Genomic DNA, 12884 nt, shown 5'->3' on the forward strand with positions numbered 1-12884 from the left:
GGGGGGATTGTATGTGGCATGGGGAAAGGGTGTCCGAAGTCAAGATATTACCCACCTGCTGCCCGTGCCTGAGCCTTACCAAAATGATACTATGACTATAGAAGCCCACAGGGATTGCTGTCAGGAATGTGAAACAATGAGCTACATGCCATATACATTTTCATTTGGATGTATGGGAGGAGAGCATTGAAGAAATAATTACGAAGAAAAGACTTCCCAACCTTAAAGGTTTAGGTGATTCCTACAGAAGGAGAAATATTGCTCATCCCCACAATGACATTATTTTATATGAATTATTAGGCATACAGTTGCCAGACTTACCAAATAAAATATAGGATGGCCAGTTAAATGTGAATTTCAGATGAATGATGAATAACTTTTTAGTGTAAGTTTACACCCTAGTTTACCTGAAATTCACATTTACTTCGGTGCTCTCTATTTTATTTGGTAATTGTATGCAGGTGTCAATGCAAATGAACTGATCCATAAGACAACCTTCTGTGCTGGGAGTCAGGACTGTGAGTCAAACCAACATCAGTGAGCCATGCCTGAAACTTCATGACACAGTCCAGCTGTCACTGTGCTTTCTTATGGGGATGTGGACAAAGACCATCTCTACCCAAAGACAGGAAAACACAAGGGCCCACAGTTCTGTGCAAAGACTTCCCAATAGTTCTCAAATGCTAAAATTTTAACACCAGAGAAACTAGGTTATGTAATGATGTACACCGCACTTCTGTTTTCCCGAGGAAGTTAGCACTTACTGAGAAGACTATGTCTGCTTGTGCTGTTGTTATTATTAAAAGAAAAATCGGAGAGGCATCCTCACACAGCACCATGTAATACAGAGAAAGAGAGGCACGCCTAGATGCAATCTGTTCTACATCATAGAGCAAATGGAACCGGTACCACTAACTAACATGGAAAGTCAGCACTGAAGTCGAAAGGACAACAGCCCCCCGGACTGCAACCGGTACTGATCGAAATTCTACATTATTTAAATTGAAGTAATTTCTAAATAGCTCAAGTATTAAAGTTACACTTAAAAATATATTTTTATTGATTTCAGAGAGAGGAAGTGAGAGGGAAACATCAATGATGAGAGAGAATCATTGACTTGCTGCCTCCTGCATGCCCCCTACTGGGGATCGAGTCCATAACCTGGATACAGGCCCTGACTGAGAAATGAACTCTGATCTTGGTTCACAGGTCAGGGTTCATAAACCTCTGTATTCAGTTGGTCTTTTCCCCTAAAGCACACACAGTCTTTAAACTCCATGAACAGTGGGAATGTGCCTTGCTCCCAAGTCAGGCTCCCAATCCACAGTGGTGATTATTTGGTCACAGAACTGACATTTGTGGCTACAGTCCTATGAAGGACCACCTCTGTGCAATGTCTCAATCTTACTGGTCTGGTTAGGGTCAAAGAGGATGGAATAGGTTTTTAATAAAATACCAGACAACTCACACAATGGAACTTAGGTGAAAATACAGTGGTACTAAGGTTTAAATTCTGAAAGAAAAACTTGCTTTTAAAAAGCTCAAAATCTTTATTTTAAATGTTTTAAAAACAATATGGCAGAAACATCATTACGTTTCTACAGACTTCACAAATAATACTGTATAGAGAGCTTTCTCAGCAACAGAATATTACTAACTGCAGGGAAAAAAAATACCCAAAATAAGGACATCCAGTAAATAAAACACTTTTTAAGATTAAAATGTAAAGATAGACTTTAGAACCACATTTTAAAAATTTGGCAAATATTTTCTTCTCTTGTCTTTTTAAAAAGAGCAAACAACAGAATATTGTACATACAACATAGTGGTATTTTGTAATTTTTGAAAGTAACACATTAGTATCCTGCCCAACTTCTGCAAATGGCAGAGGGGAGGGTGTTGGCCTGAGGTCACTCTGGCAGCAGGGACAGCAGAAGCTCTCTCTTTCCTTTCAAGCTCACAGGCCCTCATTTTCACGCTGGCTCTGACCCCACCTTCAGCAGCTTTTCCTGCTGCTGACAACCAAATGGGGAAAATAAACGAGCTTTAAAATACTTTCTTTACAAATGTGAGGAAAGATACCACGCAAGGGGAAGTACATGTGAGTAAATACAGTCACATAATACGGATGCTGCAGAAACCACAGAGCAAAAGTAAACAATCCAAAATGAGGGCCTGCAGAGGGAACACTCAATTCTTGTTTTGCTGCTCATATATTTCTAAGAACTAGTAACATCCTTCACTGGCACTAAATACTGCCGTATCTTGCTGATTCGATCAGATTTCCATCTACAAAAACTGACTGGCATGCTTCCAAATAGGAAACGGATCTCTCTTCTTTAAGAACAGAATCGTCTGGATTTTTTTCCCTAAAATCCTCCTTTTCTCCATTTAGAGCAACACACATTCCATAATACTCAAGACATAAATTTTTTGGTTTTAATTATTTACTCTTAGGGTGAAAGGAGTAAGGAAATAAAGATATGGGAAACAGTTATTATTAGTTTATTAGTCAAAGCAACTTCACTCCAATCTCTACAGTAACACGGAGTAATGTCACCCTCAACTTCCCCTTGGAGCCATCCTTCTAGATACCAGTCAGGCTTCCGATGCCTACGTGGATCCGATCTGGTTTGCCTCCGATTAGAAACCCCACTCTCTGCTGGCAGGAAACTTGGGTCCAATATTCATTCTTAAAATGCTACACATGCATTTTCCTCTGAAGAAGCGAAGACCATGTCCACCCTCACCTGGAAGCTGTATTGCACTGAAGAACAAGGTAAAGCCACAGTTCTGCAGCCATGTCCTTAGGAAATTCTTTTTTTTAAAAAATATATTTTATTGATTTTTTACAGAGAGGAAGGGAGAGAGATAGAGAGTTAGAAACATCGATGAGAGAGAAACATCGATCAGCTGCCACCGGCACATCCCCTACTGGAGATGTGTCCGCAACCCAGGTACATGCCCTTGACCGGAATCGAACCTGGGACCTTTCGGTCCACAGGCTGACGCTCTATCCACTGAGCCAAACCGGTTTTGGCCCTAGGAAATTCTTTGAGCCTCATCCAATTTGTTTAAATTTCCTCAGGATCATCAACAGACTACGATAGAGTCAAGAAAACTTGACATTCCCAACTCACCTGTATGCTAAACACTAAAGCCAGTCTATGACAAAGCTAGGATTCTTTTCTGAGGCCAGTTAACTAGAATGTCATTCTGGAATCAGACATGCCCAGTGTCACACAGCATTGTGATCCTACTAAGGGTAGGATATTTAGCAAATTATTCAATCTCCCTGACTTCAGTTTCCCTAGCTAAATTTAAGATAAGAAGGGCTCTCTTATGCTTGTGTTAGGGATTAAAGGAAATAACCTACACTAAGCATTAAGTATGATTATCTTCTTTTTAAGGAAACAAGTTAAGAATTTTCATGCTATCTTTAACACAGTCTTGAGCTGCCAAAGGTTAGACCAGTGGTTCTCAACCTTCTGGCCCTTTAAATACAGTTCGTCATGTTGTGACCCAACCATAAAATTATTTTCGTTGCTACTTCATAACTGTAATGTTGCTACTGTTATGAATCGTAATGTAAATATCTGATATGCAGGATGGTCTTAGGTGACCCCTGTGAAAGGGTTGTTCGACCGCCAAAGGGGTCGTGACCCACAGGTTGAGAACCGCTGGGTTAGACTGAGAGAGGAAATCAGCTAAGAGACCAAGATTAAAAAATCCAGGATACAAATATCCTGGATCCTAAATTTTAAAATAAACAAACCTAACATTCTTGAGTCAGACTTCTTGGAGCTTGATGATACAAGCATAAATTTCAAAAGTTCAAGTTTTGTTCAATTCATATTAAACACTCCATATGTGTACCCGTTTCAATAGGAAATAAATGTTAAAATGATCAATAGCAAGCTAGCAGATCATTGATTAATACAGTATGTATAAAACATTAGTCTCTCTATTATTAGAGGCATATTATCCTAAAACTTCTTTTTAGAATTCCTCATGAAAACTGAGAAACAAAGAAAACTAACAGAATTAAGTAATAGATACTCCATATTCAAAGTCCATGCAAGGAGACTATGTTATCTGTAGCAAAATTCAGGTTATACTTTGGTAGCTAACCCTCCTCCCTCCCCCAGGATTCAAGATGAATCTGTGTTATAATGAGGAGTGCAAGAGGCAATACAATAGCAAGAAGTAATATTTAAAAATATGCCAGACTTTGTGTTTATTGACTAACTCAACTGTTTCTGAAACTAATGATGCATCTTGCTTAAAAATTTTTAAGATCATATTTCCCAATTAAGCCTATTTATTTATAAATTATTCATATACACCAGTAAGGTACTAATTTAGGGCAAGGTTTATAGACTGTCAATACAATGAAATAGAGCAAGCATGTCAAACTCATGGCCAGCAGGCCCATTTAAAATCAGTGGGAGAGCCCACGTGGGTTTGGCTCAGCAGACAGAGTGTCAGCCCTCAGACGGAAGGGTCCCGGATTCAATTCCGGTCAAGGGCATGTACCTCAGTTACAGGCTTGATCTCTGGCTCTGGTCAGGGCGTGTGCGAGAGGCAATCAAGTAATGTGTCTCTCTCACATCGATGCTTGTCTCTCCCCCTCTTTTCCACTCTCTAAAAATCAATGGAAAAATATCCTCGGGTGAGGATTAACAACAACAACAAAATCAGTGAGGGAAAATTACTTAGGAAGTCAAGCTCATTAAATTATTTGGAAAAACATTAAAGTTGATCCCTATCTCATATTATACACCAAAACACATTTCAAATGTATTAAACATTAAATATAAATAATGAAACCATAAAATTACTAGTAGATAAATAAGCAAACATTTCATTGATTTCATGATCTCAAGATGTCCTTACAGTATAGTACTAATTTCACAACATTTTCTTTTCCAATTATTTAATGCCTATATATTACAGCTCCAGGTTAAAAGCTTGGTTTTTCTAAAACTAAAATATTTGTAAGTAAACACAGTCCTCTGGATACCTAATGAATTTGATACACATATAGCCAAAGAATAGGTTGTAGGAGGATGAGCTGACTGGAGGAAAACCTGCTCTTTCTCTGAACTCTGAGAGCAGTGGCCATCTAAGGCCTGTGGCCACAGACATGCAAATCACATCAAGCCACCAAGAGAAGCACTGGTATTGGAGTAAGGAAGGGTCGATGAGGAACTCTTCGTATCATTGTTGCAAACTTTTATCATGCAGATAATAATTTCTGCTTACAGGGAGGTATTTCAGAATTTAAAAGTGTATCATGTGATCAACATCACTAGTCATTAAGAAAATGCAAATCAAAGCCACGATGAAATACCACTTCACACTAATCAGAATGGCTTTTAAAAAATGGGAAAATAACAAGTGTTAGTGAAGATGTTGAGAAATTGAAATCCTTGTGCGTTGCTGGTGGGAATGTAAAATGGTACAGCTGGCATGGAAAACAGTATAATGGTTCCTCAGAACATTAAACATAGAATTGCCCTATGATTAAGCATTTTCACTCATGGGTATTTACTCAAAGAAACTGAAAGCAGGGACTCAAACAAATACTTGTATACCAATGTTCATAGTAGCCTCATTCACACTAGTGAGAAGGTGGAAACAATCCAAATGCCCATCAACAGATGAAAGGATAAACAAAATGCGGTGTATAGATGTGCAATGGCATATTTATCCAGCCTTAAAAAGGAATGACATTCTGATACATGATATAATATGGATGAAGCTGGAGGACAGTACTCCTAGTAAAACAAGACTGACACAAAAAGACAAATACTGTATGTCTCCACTTATGTGAGTTGTCTAGAATACGCAGATTTATAGAGATAGAAAGCATAACAGAGGTGACCAGGAGCTGGGGGAAGGTGTAGGTGAGGTTGGGAATTTTTTTAAATGGGTGTAGTCTCTGTTTGGGAACGATGAAAAAGTTCTGGAAATGGACAGTGGTGGTGCTTGCACTACCTTATGAATGTCTTTCATGCCACTGAATACACCAAAAGTCTAAATGATAAATTTTGTTATGAATATTTTACCACAATTTAAAAAGCATACCATGGACTATGTGTGTGTATATACATGAGGGTCTACAGAGTAAAGAATGTAATTTTGCCGAAAAGTAGAGAAACCTCATTTATTTAGTCAACAAACATTAAATATATACTTACAAGATATGTCTAGACAATTTAGGCAATGTAATCCTAGAATTTCATAATTGACAAAAATAGACAGAAATCACATAAATATGTATCACTGAAGTCCTATAATTATTATTAAAGAAACACATATGTGATTATTCTGGCCCTGAGCTTTGTAGATTACGTGCCCAAAGGGATCATGAGGCTTCCCAAGGAGCCTTTGGGGACGGTGTGACAGGCCCTCAGTGCCCCTTCATCACTTTTTTTTTTAACTAGGGAGAAGAAAGAAACATCTATGGGAGAGCACAACATTGATTAGCTGTGTCCTGCAAGCCCAGTAGGGATTGAGACCACAACCCGGGCATGTGCCCTGAGAGGAAATGGGACCAGCAACCTTTTGGTGCACAGAATGATGCCCAATCAACTGTGCCACACTGGCCAGGGTGCCCCCACAACACTGTCTTATTTGAGTTGCATCAGAGCTGATGTCTACCACCCAATGGTATTCACTTGGTTCTCAGACAGAATATCGGCCAAATGTTAACAAGATCCTTCTTTGCTACTGTTTAGAGAACATACACTAAAAAGATAGAGAACGATACCTCACATTTGGAAATATGAGATACTGTGAATACTGGAAATATTCATTCTATTAATAATCCCTCATGAACAGTCTATAAAATAGGTCAATGATTTCTTCTCCATGCTTTAGAAAAGACAACACTGACAGACATAAAAGCGAACGGACTTTGTGCTTATTGTTGGGCGCACACGAGATGACTACGGCTAGTGACTTTCTACGGCGCAGCTAAGCCTGTACAGCAGTCCCCGCTGTGTGGGGCTGTGCTCAAAAGCACGTATTTCTTCCTTTTGTCTACTTTTAAGAAAATCAGAAATAGTTTTAAAATAGTGTTCTACCCTTAGATTTCTACCATAGCAACCTTAAAGGGATGCTTTCCGTATTTGTGGACATGTATTCCTGGCTCTGGTCGTCAGTAGAATAGCCCCAGTGCTGGCCTGCCACAGGGCAGATATTCAGTAAATGGTTGTGAAACTGATGGATGAACACATTGGAATATATTAACTGTGGGACCGGAGATGTGTTTGAAAGGTGAATTTTTGTTGTAGAAAGCCCCTCTCCTCCAAACCTCGCGATCATTTCCATACCAAATGAATGAAAAAGAAATCTCAATTAGTAACTTCAGATTCAGACAATTTAACAAATGTAAAATATGCAGGACAGTGCAGGCAAGTTAAAGGCAACAAATCCTAGTTTTTCTCTTAATTCCTTTCAGCCAATATTTAAAGTTTTTAGTAAATTGTTATTAGGTCCAGTGACTTCTAGTCACAGACATAAAAGATATAATGCCATAGGCCTTTTCCTAGACCAATTCTCCTTAAAAATAAAGCACCACCATGACTGACATATTACAGAGCTCACTCCATTCCATAAGGCCCACCAGTGGGGCAAGGAGCAGAAGAGAACAGTAGGTGACTATCACAAAAACCACCTGCTTCCCAAATTCTAACAGACTGCAGAAAAACACACACATTGACACCCTCCCAACTCTGGAACTTTTACCATTTTGGAAACTATTATCAGGGACCTTATCCCAAGCACTATAATAGCCCTCTTCCACCCCAGCCCTACATCCTAATATATAAAGAGCCAGGGTCCGTCACGACCTAAACGTCCAGACGGACGACTGAACACCAGGCTAGGGTCCCGGCTGGCGCAGTGGAAGTCAGTTCTGGGTCCGCAGCAGGAGTCAGTCCTGGGGCCCGGCTGCCTGCAGTGTGGTGGTGAGAGGGAGTTGTGGGCCCCGGCTGCCCATGGCATGGCGACAATAGGGAGCTGTGGGAACCGAGCCATGCTGCAACTGGACTGGCCTCTTGGTCCCTCCCCCCTGCCCGCAGGCTTTGGGAACCAGAGCCATGCTGCAATCTGGGAGTCATGGTCCCTCCACCCACCTGCAGGCTCCGGGGAACCTGAACAGTGCAGGAAAATTAAAGGCGCCAAATCCTGGTTTTTCTCTTAATTCCCATCAGCCAATATTTAACGTTTTTAGTAAATTTAGCTGCGATCAGACTGGCCTCTTGGTCCCTCCCCCTGCCCAGGGTACCAGAGCCATGCTGTATGGGACTGGACCCTGCCCGAGGGGTCCCGGATTGTGAGAGCGTGCAGGATGGGCTGAGAGACCCCTCCCCACAAAGTGCACGAATTTTCATGCACCGGGCCTCTAGTCTAAAATAAAATAGTACATAACAGTGGTGTATTTTGTTTGTGGCAGCCAAGAGCTCAGGAAACCCCCTCAAGCCCTTCTGGGTAACTGGATGAGTCCATTGTATACTATGAGTCGGCACTTTTCTACATTTCTGGAAATTCCTTACCAGCAACATGACCTACAACACGAAGCCAACTTTCCATTTCAATGTACAACAGAAAGTATTCAAACACAATTCACTTAAACTGGAGAACTGCTGTTAATTTAACTGCTGTTTCATCCAAATAAGTAAAAATCTACAGAATGGCATTGGTTAAGAAAAAGGAATAAAGTACTTTATTTAAAAATACACAAACATACAAATTGTGATTTGGTAAACCAGTATAGTAAGTTTGAATAAAGGTACTCCAGTGGCTAAAAGGAAAACACAAATTAATTGAAAATGTAATTCAATTACTGCCCAACTTTTTGTTGCACACATTATTACAGAGTTGCACGCCTTTGGCAAAACCTCTGTTTATTATATTAAGAAGCTGCTAAGTTTTGTTTAGATTATTTGGCTTGGCCAGTAATGTAATATACAGAAATAACAATGGGAATGTAAGTATTTTGGGAAAAAGAACTTCATAGCAGATATTTCAATCTGCATATACCTTTAATTGAAATGTAACTTCCCCCTCAATTAATGGTTGACTAGCACCAAATACATTAACAGCTTAACAGAGATTTTAGGTTACAGAAGCGAATTTTTAGAAGATTAACAGACCTTAAAAACATCTATGAATTAAGTGTGCCTTTTCTTCATTTTACACTCAGAAAGCTGCTTTTCATAGTTGAAATGTCAGCTACAAGAAGTTGTTTTTCCATAATCCTTAAAGAGAGTTTCAGAATTTAAGTTCAGTAAAAAGACCAAAGAGCTCAGCTATTACAGTCATTAATCAATGCATTTAACATTCGTGCAGTATCAGAATGCAAGACATCTGATTCTAATTTCAATTCTGGCTCAGAATAAAAGTGCCTCCTCCACAATAGTCTGATTATAAACTGTTCTTTTCCTCCTCTCTTTTTTTCTTTTTTGGAAGCTGTTGTCCTTCACTCTTGCTGGAAGCCACCTGACCACTGCCAGGAAGAAGAATGCAAAACATTCCCAGGAGCGGCTGTGACGTCAGTACCACATTCCACTCTCCGCGGTCAGGACTGTGGGGAAACTCCAGCCTCTAGCGAACCCTTCAGATGAGATAACAGCTGAGCCTGCACTAAATCACACTGAGAACTTCCCAATGTTATGCTTTAAAGATGGATATTTTTTATAAAAAGGAGGGAGGGCAGGAACAGAGCTGGCTTTTTAAGGCATATTTACTGTTAATCTTCAAAAGTGCTTTTTTGTTTGCTATGTGGAGGGAAATCAAGGAAAAATGATTTACCAACAGTCATCAGCATACCAATCCCTTTGGGCCAGTGATTTTCAACCAGGGTGCTGCAAGAATTTTTAAAACATGGAATACCTGACTAGTCCGGGGCACTGAGCTCTTTGCCCTTAGATTTGTAAAATAAAACAATGACAACAGCCAACACAACAGCTGTCTGGTGTGAATGAGTCAAAATCACACCTATTTTTTGTCAAATTGGCAAAAAATACATTTTTTTGGTGTGCCCTAGAATTTTAGTAATTACTTTATGTGTGCCATGAGATGGAAAAGCTTGAAAATAGTTGCCTTAGGCATTAGTGTGTAAATAGGGTAAGATGAACAACAGATTAGTTTGGGCCTCAACCAGCAGAACTTGCTCAATTAAACAAACCCAACAACCCAGTCTCCAAACTCCTTTCCAGGAGAAAAAGACGAAAAGTCCCACTCAAGAAGGCACAGACACGTTCAGACAGCAGTAAAAGCCTTTTCTCTAAAGGGAAATATTGTAAAGAGATACAAACTAAACGGTACAAGTATTACAAAGAAAATACAAACGTTTATATGCATAATCCTGTTATATGCAACTTTCATTTGTAACTTTCTAGAGTCCTCAACAAGCATATTTAACATATATTTTGTACACTGTCTTTTGCATGTATCAAACACTTTCCCATGCTGATTATGATCATCTATACTTTATGAAACTCTAAAACTATAAAATGTTTCTTGGGGAGAAGGGAGGAGGGGGTCTCTTACAAAAATGTTTTAACGCACATAATTTTGTGTGTTTTTGATAAATAATATCCTTGGAATAAACTTGCAGGCATGGGTAACTAAACTGAGTATACAATTTCTTACAACTGCCAAATTTGCTGCATATTGCCATGTTGATTTCTAAAAAACATTGCTTAATTATAAGATAATTAGAGGCCCAGTGCAAGAAATTAGTGCACGGGGCAGGGGGTCCCTCAGCCTGGCCTGCACCCTCTCCAATCTGGGACCCCTAGGGGGATGTCCAACTGCCGGTTTAGGCCTGATCCCACTGGACATCCCTCTCACAATCCAGGACTGCTGGCTCCTAACCACTCACCTGCCTGCCTGCCTGATTACCCCTAACCGCTTCTGCCTACCAGCCTGATCACCCCCTAACCACTCCCCTGCTGGCCTGATTGGCGCCTAACTGCTCCCCTGCTGGCCTGATCGCCCGGACTGCCCTCCCTTGCTGGCCTGTTTGCCTCCAACTGCCCTCCCCTGCCGGCCTGATCTTGCCCTCAACTGCCCTACCCTGCTGGCCTGTTCGCCCCCAACTGCCCTCCCCTGCCAGCCATCTTGTGATGATGTTGCACGTGACACCACCTAGGCTTTTATTATATGGGATTATAAAGTTTCTAGGTATCTATTATACTGTAAACCTTGTCAGCATTCATATATGTGTATGTACAGATAAGTGCACACATAGTTGAAAAATAGTAATCTGTCAAAGATTCTTAAACTGATATTTTTCTGATTAAAAATGAGACTGAAAATTCCTTTGAGAGTTGTATTTTGGGCAATTTTTGAGGTAAGAGTTTTTAGAAAAAAATATTACAACCATAAGTAACAATTATAGTAGCTATTATAAAAAACCGACTTTACATTCATCCGAACAACAAAAATATTGTATTTGAGTTTCTTAAGATATGCTGCTATTAGGAACAATAACATGACTATAGTTGTCATTCCTGGATAGAGGCATGGCGTGTGTGCAGGGTTCACTGTATGTGTGCGCAGATACCTGTGCACAAATCTACATGCCACTCAGATACTATGTGGTGAAGGCGGAGCATAAGACGAATATGCTCTAGGCCTAGTTCTGCCTCTGGAGAAGTTAATTACCTTTTCTGAGTCTGTTGCCTCATCTGTAAGAATCTAGTCCTACTTCTCCCACAAGTTTATCTAAGAAGAAATAAGAAAACAGACACGAAAGTACTCTGGGTAGTTACTTGACTAGCTTCTGTTTCTTAGGTATTATTATAAACTAGAGGCCCGGTGCAAATTCGTGCACTCCGGGGGGAGGCGGTGGGTCCCTCAGCCGGGCCTGCACCCTCTCACAATGCAGGACCCCTTGGGGGATGTCTGACTGTCGGATATCCCTCTTACAATCTGGGAATGCTAACTCCTAACTGCTTGCCTGCCTGCCTACCTGATTGCCCCTAACCACTCTGCCTCATCAACCCTAACCACTCACCTGCCTGCCTCATCGCCTTTAACAGCTTCTGCTTGCCTGCCTCATCACCCCCAACCGCTCACCTGCCCACCTCATCACCCATAACCACTCTGCCTGCCTGTCTGATCACCCCTAACCACTCGCCTGCCTGCCTGATCACTCCTAACCATTCTGCCTGCCTGTCTGATTACCCCTAACCACTCACCTGCCTGCCGGATCACTCTTAACCACTCTGCCTGCCTGCCTGATCACTCCTAACTGCCTCTGCCTTGGGCCCCTGCTCGCTGAGGCTTCATCTGGAATGACGTCTGGAAGGTCGTTCAGCTGTCTGGTCTAATGAGCATATTATGCTTTTATTATTATAGATTACTAATAAATGTATCCAAATTATAAAATTTGGAATTTATCACAGTTGCCAAAATGTTTGTAAATGGCATTCTCCTAGGCCCTAAAACAAAGTAACTCAAATTTTCTGTCTGCTGCATGATATAATAATGCCTGGAATAGAAATAGAGTATCTAGATGGCAAAAATATCTCAGTGAAATACAGATGTTGAAATATAAAGACTTAGGGAGATTTACCATTTATCTTGCTTATCCAACTCTTAACATACCCCTAGGAAGTCATGGAGAGGAAGGTGAGTATTGTAGGTGCTGCCTTTGAAATGGGATGCTTTCAATGAGGATAAGCAAATGCTGAGGCAGCAGAGCTAAGTGTCCACAGGTAAGATAGGCATAGTGGACATAAGAAGGAGGACCAAAGTAATGGTTTGAACTATAGGAATTTTTGGTGGTAGATAATTAATGAGGGGTTTCTAGGCCCAAAGCAGCTGAGAAGACCAAGAAACTCCTATCTGATCTGTAGGTCAAG

The 12884-nt window shown here is 40.5% G+C and overlaps 1 long non-coding RNA gene across 2 annotated transcripts in view; it reads left to right on the top strand.

Annotated features, from left to right (window-relative positions):
• LOC102771104 overlaps positions 1-9960 on the top strand; it is a 13990-nt gene extending 4030 nt beyond the window's left edge. For both annotated transcript variants that reach the window (XR_001515109.1, XR_435190.2), the window contains exon 3: positions 9481-9960. This is a non-coding gene — a long non-coding RNA (uncharacterized LOC102771104). The remainder of the gene's footprint in view (positions 1-9480) is intronic.
• The last annotated feature ends 2924 nt before the right edge of the window (positions 9961-12884 follow it).

Source organism: Myotis davidii, unplaced genomic scaffold (genome assembly GCF_000327345.1).
Source record: "Myotis davidii unplaced genomic scaffold, ASM32734v1 scaffold452, whole genome shotgun sequence".
Taxonomy (NCBI): Eukaryota; Metazoa; Chordata; class Mammalia; order Chiroptera; family Vespertilionidae; genus Myotis; species Myotis davidii.